The sequence below is a fragment of the Brassica napus genome, chromosome C4, assembly GCF_020379485.1.
Source record: "Brassica napus cultivar Da-Ae chromosome C4, Da-Ae, whole genome shotgun sequence".
In the NCBI taxonomy this organism is placed as follows: Eukaryota; Viridiplantae; Streptophyta; class Magnoliopsida; order Brassicales; family Brassicaceae; genus Brassica; species Brassica napus.
In genome coordinates this window covers 15,530,810-15,546,159 of record NC_063447.1, presented here as the reverse complement: position 1 = coordinate 15,546,159, position 15,350 = coordinate 15,530,810, and the positions used below count along the sequence as shown (strand labels likewise).

Sequence of the window (15,350 nt, the reverse complement as noted above, 5' to 3'; positions counted from 1 at the left end):
GGATATTGATTGAGAAAGTAAAAGCATTCTCATCGGTGGAAGCCCGGACATATCAATTCGGTTCGGGCATTTCAGATATTGGATAGTTCGGATAGGAGACTAGATGATCCATTTACTACTTGACATATTTTCGGTTCGGTTTTGTTCAGATAGTGGGCTCGGTTCGGATAGTAAAACTAGGAACCCGAGAATACATAGAAAAAATTAGGTTTTCATTTGGTTCCGGTTCGGTTATTTCGGATAATTCGAGTAAAATATTGGATATTTTGGATAAAATATTGAATAATTAGGATGATTCAGATAAAAATATCAAATATTTCGGATTACTTTGGATATCTGGATAAAAATATCCGAGTACTTTCAGATACTTTTGGGTAGTTCTGATATTTTATAATAATTTAGTTTTCTTCAAATATTTTTGAATACTTTTAATAGTTTTTTAAATTATAAATAAATATTTAATTATGTTATATGAATATATAATTAATATTTTAATATATTAGGTACCTGTTCGGTTCTCGGTTTGATTCCGGTTTGGTTTGGTTATTTGAATATAGAAATATAGGAACCATTCAAGGGTACCAGACCGGTTTTGGTTTCGGGTATTTTGGTTCGGTTCAGTTTTTTTTTTGTCCAGACCTGGGTGGAATATTGAAGATTATCTCTACAATAAAATAACAAATTAAATAGAAAATTAAGAAAGAGGGATTAAAAAAGAATGAGAGAGGATAATATACTATTTTCATTTGAAAATCCTTTCACAAAGTTTGAGAAACTCTCAAACAAAGTGTCTTTATTTTGTTAATTAAATTCGTTTTATTTACAGTTTAGTTAAAAATGATATGTTGAAGATATTTTGTTAAAAAACTATTTCATGCTGATGTTTTAAGAAAATTGTGGATTTCTCTCTCTTAAAATATTTACATTATATCAACTTGTATTTATTAAAGTTCATTAATTGCTTCGACCATATCAGCTACCCTAATGTTCATGTTTCAATTTTTTTAGTCAGAGCTCACTTTGGGTTAAAGTTGTAGACACCAAAAGTAATATAGTGATTTTTATGGAAAAATAAAAATTGTTCATGCTTTAAGATACCACCTCCATAAAACCAGACTTGGTTCTAACTGAGGGGAATTCTAATTGTGATCATATTACGTAGAAAGAAGTACACCGTAAGACAGTTTTAAGTTTATTATTACAATATAAGACACTTTTAAGAATTACACCATAAGGCAATTTAAAATTTATTAGAGAAAATTGTCAAAAACGGAACAAAAATTTAATATGGTTGTCCCTATGATATAAAACAAACATGAAGTTGTCCCTATAGTATAATTTTTTTCATAATCTCAAAACTAACCCTTTAAATTAATCAAATTAATCAAAATTTAAAACTTTAATTGAATTTAAAAAGGTTAATGAAAAAAAAGGAAAAACATAATAAAAAGGCTAAGAAAAAAAAATTAAAACAAAAAAAAGGAACAACACTCCCGTAACCCTAACCATATTGGTTTCTCAGCCTCTCTGTCTCTCTTTCTCTCTCGGCGATCAAGAAGGCGATTGTGCCTTTTACAGTGAAATCGAGCTTCCCTTCAGGTGAAACCCCTTCGTCCGTCTCCGACATCACTGGCACCGAAGGTAAACACCAAACTTTCTCCTTCCAACCATCAGTTAATCTCTGTTTAAGAGTAGATGCTAGATAGGAAGCACCAATGTGTAACATGTTAAATAGTTACTGATATCAAGTGACTTTCATTTTTCTCTTGCAGAAGCTATAGGCATAGTTGCTTTTGGGCTTGTATTCTGGGGTTTTGTGCTCAGTATAAAGTAACTTGTTTTCGTTAATGACTCAATTGTAGGGCCGACGTTTAGCTCAGGGATGTGCACTGAAGTGTTTCAGTTCGATGTCTCAACAACCTCCGGAGCCATTATACCAGCATCTCCAGCAGCCAACGCCATTACACCTGCATCTCCAGCAGCCAACGCCATTACACCTGCATCTCCAGCAGCCAACGTCTCTTCTGAACACAGTAAGAACGCCACAGACACGCACAACGGAAAGAACGGAAGAACCTTGTCTGCCCATTCCACTCTCAGGATCAGATTATAACTTCACCAAAGAGCACCAAAGAAACAGCTCTAGCAAATAAATCAAGCCCGCTTCATCAATGGTTCTGTCAGTGCTTGTTGATCCTAGAGAAGGTGGTGATGGAGATATCGATGGGATGATTGGGGGACCAAATTCATTGTCTCGAGTTTTTGTTGTCGTGCTTGTGGACAGTGCAAAGTATGTAACATACTCTTGTGTCCTACCTCGATCAGGAGCTCCTCATCTTGTGTCCACTTAAAAAGCTTTACAGGACTGAAACATGATTCAGCGGTTTTTTATCCTTCAGCTGTGTATGTAGAAGAATAAACAAGCTGCCTGCCTATGGAATCAAGTAGTATCCTTAGTTATTACCGTTTTGTTTCCAGATGTAGAATCCGAGTGATGTAACTTTTTTATATATATTTTTCATCAAAGAACCTTAGTACACATGTTTGAATATCTGAGCCACTTTCTACCTCTAAATTGTACTTGGCTATTAACGATCTGCGGTAACCACAAACATAACATGACATAAAGCATCCAGGTAGACCTAGTAACACGCCACTGGTTGTAAAACAGCAAATGGTGTTGACTAATGCCCATGAAATGCAACGGGTTAAGCAGGGTCCCTACTGTCACATGACAATTCAAAAAGAGACACATTTAACAAGTTAGGAAGTGAGAATATTTGTGAAAAAAAAATTTAACTGAAATTTCCATAATTTTCGCCAAAACCAGATTTTCTTATCTGTAGAAGACACTTTCTGCAACCGTAGAAAAAAAGACAAAAATCTCATAAGCAGATTCTACCTTATGTAGCCGTTTGAGTAGTTTTTAGATTTTGTATTCCTACTATTGTAGAATACTTCATAAAAGTAGAAACTGCATTCAAAGAAAAAGTAGCTAACTTTACAATTTGTAGAGTTCGCATTCCACATATTTAGAAACTTAAGTAAAAGTAGATTGTTCGTTCTAAAACAAGTAGATTGTTCGTTCTAAAAAAACTAGATGTACTTGTTTAATCTGGAATTCAATTTCTACTATCCAATTTTCCGTAGAAGACGAGTTCTACTTTTAGTAGAACATAATTTAAAATTTTAATTTATCAAAATTTTCAACAAAAAAAAAATATCAGTTTGTGTATATAGGTGTTTTATCAATTATTTATATTTTTATATTTTTTATTCATAAAACTATTTGTTTCGTTAATTTTAAGAAATAAAAAGGGTAAAAGGGACAAAAATTTGACAAAAATGGTTTTTACTATATGGACAACCATGTTGAATTTTTGATCCGTTTTGGCAATTTTCTCAATTTATTATTACACTATAAGACACTTCTTTCTACCAGGGTCGTTTTCTCTAACGAAACCCGCTTTCTATCTATAAACTAACTAAATAAGCTAACTAAATATTATAATTTTTTTTTATTTTTCCATCATTTAACCACAACCCTTCATTCTATCTCTTTCTCTTCTCTATTTTGTATTTTTTTCTCTGTGTTCCGCTGTTGAAAAAAAAACCCATCTCTCTCTCTCTCTCTCTCTCTCCCTCTATTTGGTACATGATTCACGATCTCGTCTCCGCTACTGTTCTCTCTCATTGTCGGAGCCATGACAAAACCTTGATGAAGAAGAGGCCAGTTGGCCCAATCAGACCTCGATGTCTAATTTCGGTATAGAGCTGCTTGTATGGTTATGGTACTTGAGAAGTAATCTCAACTTCGATTCTTAATCTTCTTTTTTAGGTTTTTTCCCAGAATTTTTGATGAAAAAGAAGAGGAATTTGGGGAAGAAAAGCTGAGGTAAGCCTTGATGAAATCAGATTCATATTCCTTACCGTCTTTTCATCATATTCATGATTCAACATGGTTCTGGAAACAAATATTCGTAGTTCACATTTCTTTTTGCTTATCTGTGTATGGAAAAATGATGACTTTGTTTCATCCTCTTCGCGTTAAAAGGTTCTTTTAAGTATGCAGCTATTGCACATCTCAATTGTAGCAACAAAAGTTTTGATTTAGGCTATACGGGTCCATTTATTACTTGTGAATTATTAGGTGACAACAAAGAGTTGAACTTTATGCTTGTGGCTTGATGTCACTAGTTAGCCATTGGTTTTGATTCATTGCTCATTGTTGTGAGTTAATTTGCAGGTTAATTTGCTTACAGTTTAGAATTTGGATTACAACTTTTAAATGGTATGTATTTGCTTGAGACTCCAAAAGATGAGCAAGTTGAAATTGTAAGTCTTCTTATATATTACCTTTTAAACCATTTAAGAAGTTTATCACATTGACTTTGGTTCCTTGTTTCAGTTTGTATTTATATCCCTTGTCTCTTCTTGAGTTTAAGATTGATTTTTTTAGACTCCTTAATGAGTGAGAAACTTGAGGTGTGTTGTTCTGTCCTATAATCAATACTATTACATTATAATTTTTGACATAAAGCTGAATGTTTGTGTAATATTTGTTTGTTGACACGTCTCACACATTTGCAATAGCAAAAAAAATTAAATTCAGTTATCTTTTTAATTTTGTTCAGCCAGTTCAGACACTTTTTTTTTTTTTTATCTTCACAGGAAGAATTCATGAGGGTGGACAATATGTAAGGAAGAAAGGCTGAACGCCCTTTTGTACATGTGGGTATGTAAACCGATGTACAGCCAGTTCGCCACACCCTTTTGTACATGTGGATATATAAACCGATGTATAACCAATTCGCACACACCTTTTTGTACATGTGGATATGTAAAGCGATGGACACATATATAGCACTAAAACATTATACATGTGGAAATTTTGAATGAGATTTGTACTTTTACTAGCCTATAATCTTCTCATCTCCGCAACAACCAAATTAAAATGAATCACATCTCATCTATATAAGATTTGAGTAATATATGACATGATTCAAAATGTGTACCATTGTTTGGCATAAAGAGGTAAAAAATATTCTTCTTTTGAAGTGTAATTGTAGCAATATGTATACACTCTTACGCTTCTTATCGCTTCATTCACCCAACTACATTCCCGATGGCTACCACGACGGATTCATGTTGACGAAGAAGCTTCACAGAAGAAAATGAACATTTGAGAATTAAGCTTGGTTGTGGCTGTGAATCGAAAGAAGGAGGGGACACAGAAGAGATGCAAAAACAAAATATTTCCTTGATCTAGATTGCATATTTAAAAGTCTCGGGGAAAATTCGTGAAGAAACTTGAACATATTAGAAGCTTAAGACAAATTAGACAGGTTATTTTGTGTACACTTTGTGACGAGTACACATGTACATAAACAATGAACCAATATATGTGAAGAAGTTGTACACATATAGGTGGATTGGTGATTATTTACTAAAACAATACCAAAATACATAATAAATAGATCAAGTCAAACTGAAAATGGTGTACATGACAATAGGTGCACACATGATTTTGTGTGTTTATTCATATCTAATGATTTTTAGCTTTGATTTTAATTCATTTAATTTATTTTCCAATGCATTTAAGAATTAAAACAAGAGTTTAAGATTTTAAAGAGAATACAAGATTTTACGATACATTGCTTTTGTAATATATAATGTACACATGTAAAGATAAAGATGTACACATGCTGTCTTTGTACACATGTAATCATGTACACATGTAAAGATGTTCACATGTTATCTTTGTACACATGTAATCATGTACACATGTAAAGATGTACACGTGTTGTCTTTGTACACATGTACATATAAAATCATGTTGTACATTTTTTTGCAATTTTATTTAATGAGTGGTATTTTAGTAAATATATCTTCGTATTTCCCAGATTTTTTTAGGGTTTTGTGCAACAATTATTCCGGCGCTATTGATTTCTTTCATGCATTTTCATACTTTTGCGTTTTAGTGATTTCCACTTCAAGATTGCTGATTTATCACTTCTAAACTGATTTCCACTTCAAGATTTTAATTTTTTTGTGAGATTTGGCTATTGCTGCTTGAGCTTCATCATTCAACTGAAGAAACGACCACCGCAGCCGAGTCCGAGCATCACGACCACCACGCGCTACTGTCAGAGTGCAACGGAGATGAGTTGCAGAGAGAACGGTGGAGGAGGAAGGATGATTTCACGGCGAAGGAGAAGAAAAATCGCGACGGCTTGCACTCGAGTTCGTCAGCGATGACGGAGGCGGACCAGGTAGTACGATGAAGAGGAACTGGAACATAGATAACATGATGCACAACGGATTGAAATACCAAAGATTGAAATGGGAAGAATAAGCTTTTTAGTTTTAAATTTTTGTTTGTCCGTTCCAAAGAAAAAAAAAAGTAACTTAAAAACATGGTAGGACCACTTTAGTTAGATAAATGACTTTAGTTATAATGGTTTGATTTCTAGTCATAAAAACTACCCCACTAGCGGAAACTGCCTCTGGAGAGTTTTAGAGTAATAAATAAAAGAAAAATCTATACAAATGAATATTTTCTTTGTTGATCTCATTTTAATGCTTTTAACATTTTATTTGTTGTTCTCTTTGTTGTTCCATGTCCATCCGCGAATTTATAGCAATTTAGGGTTTGAGAAACAATAAGGAACTGGGCAAACAGAAAATAGACTTTAGCCACTAAAAAGAAAGGCATCACATTATGATGTTGCGAGAAGGAATCATACAAGAATATTCCATGATCTCTAGCTGCAACATCCATATTTGAAGCTATGAGAGTATGAGGCTAAAAATGTGATTTTTGATTTGCTGAAAAATACGATGCTATATATATATATATATATATATTAGGATAAGACTTGTTCATGGTGAATTTATTTGTATATATTATCGATAATTTTTTTTTATATATTTGATCATTTTATTTATACATATACAATATTTTTTGTTGTTATTATATAATTTATTTCCGATGGATCGGATCAATTTTTATTAAAAATTATGGAACAAAACTATAATTAGTATATCATGGATTGATCGGATTGGACATTAAACAAATTATAACACAAAAACCTTATTTTTTCTATCGAACACATTCTTGAAAAAAATGAACAGTATTGTTTCTACAGTTTAATTACTTTGACATCTTCCATATGGTTTTGAAAGGTTTCAGATCAACCATCAAATTGATAAATGACATTTTAATTTTTTTAGTCGTGTACTTAAGGAAAACTTACATTTTTTTTTTAAATTTAAAGTCGTTTTAAAAAAATCAAAATATAACATATAAAAAAAAATCTAACATATAAGAAAAATATAACATATAAGGTTTCCTCATTTTTGTATTTTAAAGTCGTTTAAAAAAAATTAAAATATAACATATAAGGTTTTCTCATTTTTGTAATTTAAAGTCATTTAAAAAAATCAAAATATAACATATAAGAAAAAATTCAATTTTTTTAATTATATGGTTAATGTGATTGTTTAATTTTTTAATAATATAAAATTAAACAAAATAAATAAGAATGCAAAAATTGTTATCAAATCTTTATTATTCATAATCATTAATTGCCATATACATGTTTTAAGTAATTTCGAAGCTTTTATTTAAGGAAAGAATACATACTTCTTATATTTTAGGTTACTATAATGTTTCCTAGTAATTAGATTTGGACCAACATTTTTCAATTGATTCTTAAATTGTCAAGTAAGCTAAATTGACATCTTAATTAAGTGACACCTAAGCATGATCATCTTTTAATTAGTACAAACTTAAAGTTACAATTTTTAAATGATTCTCATTTAATATATATGGGATATATATATTATTAAAGTTTTTGGTGTACGTTAATTTTAGATTTAACTTTGTTACCATTCTAATTTATGAATCAAAATTATCGGATAAATATGGAACCACACTATCAATAGCTCTGTTATATATTCCTACCAAAAAAAAAAAGCTCTGTTATATATGACCATGTATAACCAGATCATGAACAGGTTCATCTGCTGATTTCCTTAACTATAGCTACCACATTTCTTTCGAAGGGTTGACAAAAGATCATGGTTGTGTGATCTTTGTAGACTTGTAGTATTATGGTAATTGGCAAATGTTTCTTTTAAATCAGTATTATATATTTATATCCATAGTTTCGTGGTATAGTAATCTTGTACTATATCATTCATAAGATATTATTTTGCAGTTATTTGAATAGCACTTGTAAATTTTCCCCCATAATCAACTATAAAAATTGTTATAAAATTACTCACACATGATAATTAAAATTAAAAAGGTAAAACAATTTAAAAAAACTAGGTTTTTAGTACAAATTTACTAGGTATTTGAAAAGTCAGTTTTCTACGTGCCGAACTCACTTTAATTATCACGACGATTAGTTATAAGATACCCGTAACAAACAAAAAATATTATTTCTGATTGCCATTAATAAAAAATACTTATGTTTCCTTTTTAATAAAATTGTGATTAACTTTTTAGTTTAATTTTTATTTTTACTAAAGCACGTAAAAACTAAAAAGAAATATTAGTAAAATATAAACATAGGTTTTATATGAAAACAAATTTTTGTTTTATTATTGTTTATTTTTCCTAAAACAACAAAATAAAAATATCTCTAAATTTTAAAAATATATAATTACAAATATATCTAAAACATAACTTCACAAAAAATTAAAAAAATAGAATAATTTATATATTCTTTTCTAAATGGTAATAATATTTTATTATAAATATCTTTTTGATCAAATGATTAATAAGAAAAAATTTTAAACAACATAAATGATTATTTAATATCTTATTTTTTTCAAAAATGATGATATCTTATTATTGTCTTATATCCAAATAAATATTTAAAATGTGGGGCTTCGGGAATAATATTTCTTATTATCAATATATTTTTATAATATAGTTTTATTATCAATATATTTTTATAATATAGTTTTATTATCAATACTTTTTTATTAAATGATTCGAACTTTTATAACAAATTTTATTAACACTTCAATTTTTTAGTTTTATCAAAAACAACATATATCAAATTATAAATAATCTTACAATTTTTTTATCATCCTAAGATAAAAGTAAACAAAATCTAACTTAACAAGATGTTCTTATTTTAGGGGAAATTGTCAAAAATACTACATTCAATTGAACACCTTTCATGTTTACACTGGCAACCTTTACCCTCAGTTTTAATGAAGGGTAAAAGACATTTATAACCCTATGGTTAACTAATCTAGATTTCGGATTTAGAATTGATGGATATGGTAAGGTTTTTGGAATATAAAATTTAGGATTCTAATAAATATATAAATAAATACTTAAAAATTTTAAATTAGTTTCAAAATACTTTCAAAAATAATTTTCAATTTAAAAAAAAAAAATTAAAAGAAAATTTAGAAAAAAAATAAAAAATAGAAACTTATAAAAAGTTCGAATTTGAAAAGTATAATTCGAAAACATAAAAAAAAATATTTTTTATTTTTTTAGTTTAAATAATTATTTATTTAGAGAACAATGATATAAAAGTCTTTTGTCACTTGATAAATAAGTTTTTTTTTTGAAAATGTCTCTTTAGTGGTGGTATATGAATTATGGTACCAAAACAATGGTAAACTTGAAAATTTCCTTTATTTTAGTCTAATAGTGATAAAATTTTTTTGATACAATCCAATACTCTAAAATATGAATAACCAAGCATTCTTAATATGAAAATTAAATCAATCAATTATTATGATTATTTGTGAAGTAGTGTTAAATAAAAGTGTGTATGAATTTTCAAAATATTAAAGTTATGTGTATTAATGCAACAATGCTTTAATAAATGTGTTTCCTGCTTTTGTTTTTAAAACAATATATACCAACTGATACAAACATTTACAAATATAAGAAGATGAACTGAACTACATGAATTTAAGAAAATAATAATCCAATTTTAACATAGTAAAATCGTTGTTTAATTTAAAATAATGGACATGATTCAACATATCAAATATGAATGTTTGAAATAATATAAAATATAATATATGAATTCAAACCTAATTAAGATGGGAACATAATAATACATAATATATTTTATTATACTTATTAATTACAAAAATAAATTAAAATTATAAACAAAAGAAACTAATATTAATTTATCAATTGTTATAATTCAACCATTTCGTAAATGTTTCTATATGTGCATAAGCACGGGAGAATCACCTTGTATACAATATAGTTAGCACAACTAAACAGAAAAACTAATGCCTTAAACTTACAACTAGTTTCAAGCCGATAGAAGCTATAACATCCCCTATATATTAATTGAGAAACATTACAACTTATTTTTGTAGTCATATGTCATCACTAGAATGATTATTAGAATCCTTAGATAAATAGGTTGGTCAATCTAATTATATACTAAGGTTTTTATTAAACTAACTATAAACTCATTATTAATGTTCTTTACTATTTACGTAAATAAAAGTTACAAAATTGCCTAATTGTCTAAAATATATATGACAATTAATAATTTTGAATAATAAAGATTTGATAAAAATTAGTGTATCTTCTATCATATTTTTTTAATTTTAAACTATTAAAATAAATTAAACAACCACATTAACCATATAATAAAAATTTAGCTTTTTCCGTATATTTATATATATATCGTTTTAAATTAAACTATATAGCATATAAAATAAGTAAAAAATCTAATTTAATTAATTATTAAGATTAATATATATATATCGTTTTAAATTAAACTATATACCATATAAAATACATAACTATTTTAATTTCAAAATTTACTTTGAATAATTTCTTTTGATAAAAACTTTGAACAAAACATTGACAACTTAATTTTTTAAAAATTATAAATTACTAAAACTATTAATATCACAATGAAAATTTTGTTATCAGCAATTTATTTTTTTGATGTAAAATATAAAAATGATCCTAAAACCTATGAGTTAAAAGCGTCATTTAGTAGACATTAATATTAAAAATATATTATATACGTTAATATCATTTAAATTTTATTACATAAAGTTCCAAATAGAAAAAAAATATTGTTTGGATTAATTATATATGTAAAGGTATTGAATTTTTAATTATTCAATATATATTTATTATTTCATAATATGGAAAAAGTAAATAATACCTAAAATAATTTATAAATATATATGGATTTTAACCTAGTTATAGTATTATACCCTTTAGTTGCTAATATTTACTTTTATTTTCATTGTACTGTTTTTGTTTATAGTAGTCTTGTTATAATAGTGTGCTAATATACAGAAATTGTTCTTTTGTATTTTATTTTTTGGTCTCCTTTATTGTTTTGTATTAAAATTCCAAAAAGATAAAATTTTCGTTATTGTTTTAACTATTTCCACCTCTGAAATAGTCAGAGAATTGTTTTAGTCAACTGTATCGTAAAAGATAAATCGTAATTTTTTAATTGAAATCTAGAGTTAAAATTCTAAGATGAGGCGGCAACTGCTAGAGTCAAAGTCTACGGATTAGCACGAAGCCCTGATGTTTCAGATTGCTTCTTTTTGTTTCTTACAGAATCTCACAGTTACAGCTTTTTAAGATCTTTAATTTGGAATTCCGACAAAAACAGAAGCTCATTTCACTCATCAACTCTTCATATATAAATAAAAGCCCGTCAAACATTGCTTCTTGTATCCCCATCGTTTCCAAAGAGATTTTTAAGTTTTCCTTTGATTAGAAAAGAGAAAGAAAAACAAAAGAGCTAATACCGAGGACCGAATCTTCCATGTCATTCGTAAAGCATTTAATGATGTGCATCGAGTCTCACATGCTTATTTTTCTCCAAGGTGCCCAAAGATGTCTGTTTTCTGTTCTTCCTCTTTTGCTAAATTTTAAATTTTAGGTTTTCTTATTAATGAATCAAAAACTACATTAACAAGAACCACTTCCCCATGTGACAGTTCTAATTCAAAAATATATCCCATCCATTAGCACGTAAATTATCTGTTCATCTTCTAGGGTTGTACTTATAACTCTAAAGTATAAACTGAGTCCTTTGATTTTACTAGTATGTAAAAGAGATATCTCTTTTTAGAATTAATGAAATAATGCAAGAAAAGGTGACGAACTCTTCCATTAGGTATTTAAGAATTTTATGTTACATAAACTTTGATTAAAAAAAGCTAGGGGTGGACGTTCGGGTACCCATTCGGATTCGGTTCGGATCTAATCGAGTTTCGGGTTTTCGGGTTTAAAGATTTCAGCCTCATTCGGGTATTTCTAAATTTCAGTTCGGGTTCGGTTCGGATCTTTGTAGGTTCGGTTCGGGTTTGGATAACTCATTTAAATTATTTTTAAAATTTTAATATTCATTATATGCTTAAAATTTCTCAAAATCTATAAAACAAATAATATATTACATATAAATTTATATAATATATGTCAAAATACCTAAAATTAACATATAAATTGGTTTGATTTGAATATTTGGATAGAAAATCAATAGATATTTTAAGCATTTTGGTGTTTTGAATATATTTTAGCTATTTTAGACATTTACTTTTGACTATTTGTTAGACAACTTAAAAGTATCTTATATATTTTGGATGTTTTTAATATATATTAAATCTAAAAATAAGTAATATATTTAGGTATATAAATCTATTTCAGTTACATTCGGGTACCCGAAATACTTCGATTCGGGTACCCGAGTACTTTGGTTCGGATCGGGTTCGGTTTCGGTTTTTTAGATACCAAAATTTTGAATCCGTTCGGATATTTAATCAATTTCAGTTCGGATCTGGTACTATTTTTTTGGATAGGGTTCGGTTCGGTTCTTCGGATCTGGGTTTTTTGCCCAGCACTAGAAAGAGCTTTTGTAATTTCGTGACTGTAAAAATATAGAAAAGATTGTTTGCCCAATGAGGCTTGTTAGTTTTCCTTAAACTTCTTTATGCTAACTATCTTTAATAAAAGCTCAACGGCTATTATATGGCGTTAACACTTTATATCTACTGTACGAACTACGATTAATAGTCAAAAACCAAACACTGAAATTAAAATTCAAAGAAAAAAAAATCCGTGGACAAATAATGTTGGCAATCAGATCAGAATTGTGTTATTCAACTAATTGAAACTCAGTAGAAAAGATCTGTTCATTCACTGGTGTAGTAGAAAACGTCAGAGGTTTTGTAGCTATTTGATCACTTAATTTGAACTACTTCTAGATTAATTAACTATGTTAGGCAAATCTTTAGATGCATGCTGTTTTGAATAGAAGTTGATATGTGTTTGGAGGAGCAAAGATAGAATTCTGGATAAATCTGATGCATGATACATTGACTGTGCCTAACCCTTCCAAGTTGATAGATTTTTGTGAATAAACTCATTAATTAACATATACATAAAATATATGAAGTCGTGCTATCAAGCGGATTGTAGAGATTATTGTGGGCGATGGTCACAAACTAGTCAAATGGTTTTTCATGCATGTCCCCAGCATTTTGGGGTTAAAAAACATTCCTTAGATGCACCACATGAACTGATATTTTATTAAGAATCATAACCACTTTCTAGCACTATGGTTTCTAGGGTTATGGATGTTTTTCTTGGTAGATGATATTTTATTTTTAAACTAAGAATTTTCTTAAAATTTTGGATTAAGTTCATGTACCAATCAATTTTTGTTGAACATATATATATATACTTTACCTTTTTGAGGATTTTCTATATGTAACAACTAGAATATTTGGAACTTAGTTCAGGCTGATTATCTTTCTCTTCTTATAAAAAAAAAGATAATAAGGCTGTAAATGAGTTAAATTAGTTATTGTAAATGAATTTAAATGGGGGAGAAAGGAGCTCAAAAAAATCTATAAGAGTAAAAGAGAGAAAAAGAGTTCACTTCGGAAACAAGGATTAGAGCAACTTTAACGGTCGGGGATCTAAATTGAGATTGCAATCAAAACAAAATTAATAATTTCATAAAATTTATTTATTTAAATAAATCAAATTGTTATGTTTAATTCTACGCTGACATGTGTGCATAAACTTTATAAAGAATTCTAAAAGTGTACTCCATCTGTTTTGATATCCACCTGTTTTCATACGTAAGTAGTTTTAGCAAAAAAATATTTGTTTCACAATGTAAGATATTTATATAATCCAAAACACCTTTTATATTTATTACATGTTGTGTGACTAATCAAATAATTCGTACCTTTTTATTATTGGTTGAATTTATGTATTGAACGCTATTTGTTCAAAAGTAAAAGTTTTCTTAATATTCACACTTTTAAGTAAAACTACTTATTTTTTCAAAAGTAAAAGTATGTTGTTAAAACTTTTCTAGTATCTCTCTCCTCTTTCTCTTATTTTTCTTAAATTTTTTTATTTATTTTTTAATTTATAAGATACTATAAACATATATTGGAGGTTTTCTTATAGGGAAATTAGGGGCTATGTACATAGTAGAAAAAAATATTAACTTCATACACATAACAAAAGGATGGCTATAATATGTTATATAATATGGTGAAAAGTAACAAAATTACCCTTGCTTGCGCGTAGAAAGTGGGTTCTTTTCTTTCTCTTGAATAACAAAAAATTATTTTTACGACTACCCCATTTGAAAGCTACAGAAGCGGTGGCGTTGGATATAGCGGTTGGGAGCCTTAGTCTACGAAGGTTAAAGGTTTATATGGTGAATCACGTGTGTTCGAAGAAAAAGACGGTGGTTATGGTTCCAGTGTTTGTTCCAATTTTACGGCGAAGCGATTGAAGAGATAACGACAAATCCATTATCATTATCAAATTGAAACGCCGTTTATTTTACAGATCCGGTTAGAGCAGGTACCGGCGAGGAGGAAAAAAAGTACGATAACTACAATTTATTTTGATTGGCAATTCATTTCCTTGTCGTCTATATTGCTCATGAAACCAAAATGTCGAAACTGTGTCACTGTTAATTATTTTTTGTCGAACTGGGTGTTACAGAGGAGGGTGAAGAAGATGAAGTATTATACTATACTATATGGGACACAAACATAGTATGGTTCCCCGATATAGGAAAATAATGGCAATGACTTTCATGGTAATAGTATAGGTTATGGTTGAATTGCATGCATATTTGATGTGTGCTCCGCCTATCAATTTTGTGCCAGTGTGTTTGTGTGATCTGTGAACACCACATGGACATCGTTTGTAGTATAGTTAAGACTACATGAACATCGTATGTAGTATAGTATAGCATGCATGTGTGTGATAAAATTTGTTCATGTCCGTGTGTACGCCAAGGTAAATGTAAGCAAAATAATAGTGTTTTGTTGCAATTAGC

General features: G+C 28.7%; 2 long non-coding RNA genes across 2 annotated transcripts; both read left to right on the top strand.

Annotated features, from left to right (window-relative positions):
* Positions 1-44: 44 nt before the first annotated feature.
* Positions 45-2,521, top strand: LOC125585384. Its single transcript, XR_007322309.1, has 2 exons — positions 45-1,641; positions 1,863-2,521. It is a non-coding gene; the product is annotated as an uncharacterized LOC125585384 (long non-coding RNA).
* Positions 2,522-3,562: 1,041 nt separating this feature from the next.
* On the top strand, positions 3,563-4,919 carry LOC106436422. Its single transcript, XR_001287097.3, has 4 exons — positions 3,563-3,766; positions 3,839-3,895; positions 4,247-4,335; positions 4,672-4,919. It is a non-coding gene; the product is annotated as an uncharacterized LOC106436422 (long non-coding RNA).
* Positions 4,920-15,350: the final 10,431 nt, after the last annotated feature.